Genomic DNA, 5,877 nt, shown 5'->3' on the forward strand with positions numbered 1-5,877 from the left:
ATAACCCCAAGCAGTAGATAGTAATCAGACAGCTCAACTCTGCACGAAGCCTCTGCTTGCATGCATCGGAAATAGTCGAGTCTGCTAGGCGAGCGAACAGAACTTAACGCGCGCTGTGCCGTTGAGATAGAAAATGACATTAAAGCAAATGACACTGCTCTCTCACTGGTTGTGGGTAGCGGTGTACGCTTAATTCCGAAACCAGTCTTCGGCTCGACGTTGTCAGGTGGCAGAGATATAGTCAGGGTCTCGGAGTTGAATCAGGAACACCGGAATTGGGTTGTCGGTGTCACGTTTTAAGCAACCTTTAGTCTATAACATCGTGGAACTCACCTGGGAAAGCCTGCTGCTTAATTCCGTCTTCCATGGCCCTCCATCAAAAATCTCACGTGTACAGGTATGCGTCGTGTCACTTTGCTCGCAGTTTTCTGACAAGTCGTACGAAATTAAGGTGCATGCCCCTAATAAACACCGAATCCCAATAAGAATTCGTGCACACACACACGCATATATATTGTCACGCTGCACGGCGCAGCCGAAGAAAGGGGAAGTAGAGGTGTGCTCGAGGGGCTAGCCGCTGCCTGTGGGGCTTGGTACACCGTCCTGTCCCTTGTGCTACGCTAACCATCCTTCATTCTTGTAAATAAATCCATTCCATCCGTTACAACTTGGTGGAGGTGCTGGGTACCTCACACTGCACGACCGAGCGCTACTACCCCTTCGAGGAGCAAACGGTTGGCCGGGCTACCACGGGGAGAAGTCGACATGAGCGATTCGGACGGAGGCGACGTTCGCGAAGAAATCGCGGCAGAAAGCATTCGCCCGAGTCGAGCCGGTTACTGGCCACCTCATCGAGAAGCACGGACATTCTGAGGCAAAGAGAATGAGGACGTAGCAGCGACACCAGACCACCCGCGCTAGACGATATTCCATCCGATCATCAAGAAGTGTTTTCCGTCACCACTGATGTACTTTTGCCTGCGCAGACGGCAATGTTCATTCCTGTGACCTCGTCGCGCGTCCGTGCTGGTTCCTGCGGTGGATTAATTGAAGCTGAATACGTCAACACTCTAAAGAAGAATGTACTTGTCCTTCAGTCACTGATCGAAGTCATAGAAGGTTGAACTCACGTTTGGACGCTGAATGTGTCCTCCGAGTCAGTTATTTTGCCTGCCGGACTGAAGGTAGCACGCTTTGAAGAAGATAGTGTTGTGAGCATTCGTGCGGTTGCCATTTCTATGGACGCAAGCCCGCCTTTCAGTGATCACTCTTCAAAATTTAGGAGAATGATTAATAAATTGCTGCCCTCTTCCCACCAACAAGCGCTCCAAGAGCTCTTTGCTCGCTATGCGTCAGTGTTTGACTTTCATGAAGAGCGTCTGCAGTCACCACCACACTCCGGCGTGCACTACCGCATCAATACTGGAACAGCGTCGCCAATACAACAGAAACCGTACCGCGTCTCTCCTGCCGAGCGCAAAATGATCGCCGAGCAAGTTACAGACATGCTACAGAAAGGCGTCATCAAGGAGTTCAATAGTCCCTGGGCGGCTCCAGTCATATTGGTCAAAAATAAAGATGATTCGTGGCGATTCTTCGTCGACTACAGACGCCTAAACGCATTAACGAAGAAGGATGTGTATCCTCTGCCACGTATAGATGACGACATTGACTGTTTACAATCTGCCTCGTACTTCTCCTCTGTCGATCTGTGCTCAGGCTACTGGCAAAATACCGATGCACCCGCCAGACAAGGAGAAGACTTGCATTCGTAACGCCGGACGGACTCTTCGAGTTTAATTTAATGCCTTTCGGGTTGTGTAATGCTCCGGCGACATTCAAGCGATTCATGGATACCATCCTGCGGGGACTTCGATGGGAAATCTGTAAGTGTTACCTGGACGACGTTGTAATTTATGGCAAGACATTTCACGAGCACCACCAACGACTCGAAGTTGTGCTTGACTCCATACGGCGGGCTGGACTGATATTAAAACTCCAAAAAGTGCCACTTTGGCGAACGTCAAACGCTTGTTTTGGGTTTCCTCGTCGACAAAGAAGGCATCCGCCCAGACCCCCAGAAGCTTGCGGCCGTTCGCGGCTTCTACCAACCGAAGATGGTGAAAGACCTCCGCAGCTTCCTGGGACTATGTTCGTACTTTCGCCGTTTCATTAAGGACATTGCACGCCTAGCTCATCCACTCACGTCACTCCTTCACACGGACTCACCGTTTAGATGTACTACTGAATGAGAGTCTGCATTCCGTCAACTAAAATGTCTGCTCCCCTCAGCTCCAATTTTGCGCCACTTTGATGCAAAGGCCCCAACTGAGCTTCCCACCGATGCTAGTGGTCTGGGTGTTGGAGCTGTGCTCGTACAGATACATAGCGGACGCCAACAAGTCATCGCCTACGCTAGCCGTACTCTTACCAAGGCTGATCGTAATTATACCGTAACAGAAATTGAATGCCTCGCGGTAGTCTTCGCCACCTACAAGTTTCGACCATACTTGTACGGCCGCCACTTCACGATAGTGACAGACCACCATTCTCTTTGCTGGTTGGTTGGACTACGCGATCCATCTAGCCGATTGGCTCGGTGGTCATTACGGCTTCAAGAATACGACTTTTCTATCACTTACAAGAGTGCCATCTCCGTCGCGTTCCCTCATGCCTTCAAGCGTGAGCAAGAGCATGACCCTTCTATTCGAGCTATCCTTGACGCCGCTCGGTCACCTGCACGCGGCTCACCTTTCATTATTTTTGAAGATTTATTGTATAAGAAGAATTATTCTGCTGAAGGCGTTCCACTTCTGCTCGTGGTTCCCCAGACATTGCGGCCTATGATACTTCACGCCATGCACGATGACATCACGTCAGGCCACCTTGGCTTTGCTCGGACACTTCACCGACTGCGCCAGGGTTTTTATTGGCCCAAGCTCTGGAAGACGGTGAAGCAGTACGTTTCCAGCTGTGCCATTTGCCAACGCCGTAAGCAGTCCACGATGCCTCCTGTGGGTGGCTTGCAGCCTGTTAAACCGCCGACCGTGCCATTTGAAAAAGTTGGCGTCGACTTGCTAGGTCCCTTCCCCAAGTCTACTTCCGGTCGTCGCTGGATTATTGTGTGTGTGGACTATTCGACCCGGTACACTGAGACGGCGGCGCTCGCTTTCGCTACAGCAGCAGACGTTTCATCGTTCCAGCTGTACTCCGTCATTCTCCGCCATGGTGCTCCACGCGTTGTGATTAGTCATCGTGGACGGCAGTTTACTGCAGACGTTGTTGAAGAACTACTACGTCTTTGTGTATCTGATTACCGGCATTCGATTCCTTACCATCCGCAAACAAACGGACTCACTGAGCGCACGAATCGTACCCTGAGCAACATGCTTGCCATGTATGTCTCCACCGATCACAAAAACTGGGATTCAATCTTACCATTTGTTACGTACGCTTACAATACTGCCAAGCACGAAGTCACTGGCTACGCGCCTTTCTTTCTTCTCTATGCTCGCAACCCCCAAAGCTTTATCGACACCATCCTTCCCTGGTCCCCACATGATGACTACTCATTAGGCCAGACTTTATGCCGTGCCGAAGAAGCGCGTCGACTGGTCCGCCTTAGGACTGTCTCCTCTCAAGGTCGTGCCAAGACTCGTTATGACGCTCGACACGTGCTCGTCACATATGCTCCTGGGGACTTTCTTTGGCTTTGGACGCCTGTGCGGAAAAGGGGCTGTGCACGAAGTTTCTGTCTGGATATACTGGCCCATATGTCATACTGAAACGACTGAGTGACGTGACCTACGTCATCGCAAGAGTGACTTCGCACATCAGACGGTCACGTCACACGCAAGTCGTGCACGTTCCCCGACTCAAACTGTACCACCATCGGGCTATGTAACTCGATCGGAGAACTTCGTCTGCCCCCGGAGAAATTGTCACGCTGCTGTGTAACTCGCTCGGCGAGCTTCGTCTGCCCCAAGAGAAATTGTCACGCTGCACGGCGCAGCCAAAGGAAGAGGAAGTAGAGGTGTGCGCGAGGGGCTGGCCGCTGCCTGTTGGTCTTTGATGACCGTCCTGTCCCTTGTCCTACCTCAACCATCCCTCATTCTTTTAAATAATCCATCCCATTCGTTACAATATATATATATATATATATATATATATATATATATATATATCCAGAGTCATATCCTGTCTAAACTTGGGGCATAGTTCACCAATGACTACAGAGACAGCAGCTCTGTTATCAACAAGCACTTGTACAGCGGCACGCTCAATATACGTGGTGGTCTCGTTAGCAGGAACACAGAACCGAGGTGTTGCAGTTTTCGATACGAGCGCAGTTTTTGCCTTCGGAACTGCGACGGTCAGTATTCCACTTAGAAGGACTGGGGTTGACGGAGCATAGGGGAAGGTCAACGGTGAGGTGGGGATGGCGACTGGCGTGTGCCGAAGGCGCGTTGACACGACGTGATAGAATCAGGCGCTGGACCAGACGAAACCGGGTGGGCTGGTGGCTCAGGATGAACGTAGCCTTAAATTTGGTCGCCGTTACATATGCAGAAGTTGCAGCGATGGCAAAAGCGTGCTACATGACTAAGAAGGTCGGAGAAATAGCACACTGGTATGTGGTCCGCAGTGCGCCAGAGGCTTACAGGCAGTGGGGCGGGACGCAGTAAAGGGAGTGGGGCCGGACGTACGTGCAGCGCCACGTACATGACGCTTGGTGGTTGCCTGGGATCCATGGCGAATGAAGCTCGTGGCCTGGATGCGGTTCCAAAGTAGTTGCGGAGACAGGTGGATGATGTTGGGCATTAGGCATTGAGGATTGGGAAGCGCCTCGCAAACTTGCTGCTGGACGACCAGTTGAAGCGCTGAGGCGAGGGATTACGTAGGCTCGGGAATGATGTCCACACGAGACCATTGTCGTGCCACTTCCTCGCGAATAAACTGGTGTTTTTGCGTCAGTAAGGAAGTGTGGTCACCAGAAACATCACCAACAGCTAGGGCCGAAATGCTTGCCGTGTCAAGGTTAGAGCGCCGCGTGGAAATGCGCTGTTCCCGCAGCTCGTCGTAACTTTTGCGGAGCTGAATGACGTCGGCGACCGTTTGGGGGCTTTTTTAATCAAGCGTGTGCAAGGTGTTGTCCTCAAACCCTTTCATTATTTGCTTAATTTTGTCAGCTTCCGATATGGCTGGGTTGACCCAGCGGCAGAAGTATACGACATTCTCAATGTAAGCTGTCAAGCTTTCGCCTGATTGCTGGGCGCGACCACGCAAGCGCTGTTCTGTACGTCTATAAGGCGACTATAGTTGACAATGTCAGTTTAGTGGTTACGAAACCATAGACAGGCTACATCGCTCAAACAAAACATGACATTGTTAAGTTTGGCGGCGTCATCCCACATGTCCTGTGCCCTGACTCGTTCATAGGAGGACAACCTGTCTTCTACGCCGTGGTCTTCGGAGCCACTGGATATAATAGGGTCTCGCTGCCTTGGAAAGCCGGAACAGATGACATCCAGGGGTGAGGTGACACGTCATCAGGCATAGTAGAGGCTGGAGGTGGAGTCTGGATACGGAGTTCTAGGGTGAACAGGGAAAGGAGTTTCTCCGCCTAATGCAATCACACGTTTATGTGTATCGATTTATCGCATGGATGAAGAACACGAACGCGGAACCGTCAAGGGCCAAGGGGGCCGAGCGAGATCATCAATAATAGTTTTCGTGTTGGCCTTTGGAATTTGTTCATACACGTCCTAACAATGTATATATGTGCGTGCTTATCTTTTCAATTTTAGTGAAATAAATGACGTGAACATTATTCGCCCGTTCAAATGTCTAATAAATAGGCACTGTCTTCTGCTTTCA

Source organism: Dermacentor silvarum, chromosome 11, assembly GCF_013339745.2.
Source record: "Dermacentor silvarum isolate Dsil-2018 chromosome 11, BIME_Dsil_1.4, whole genome shotgun sequence".
NCBI classification, from domain to species: domain Eukaryota; kingdom Metazoa; phylum Arthropoda; class Arachnida; order Ixodida; family Ixodidae; genus Dermacentor; species Dermacentor silvarum.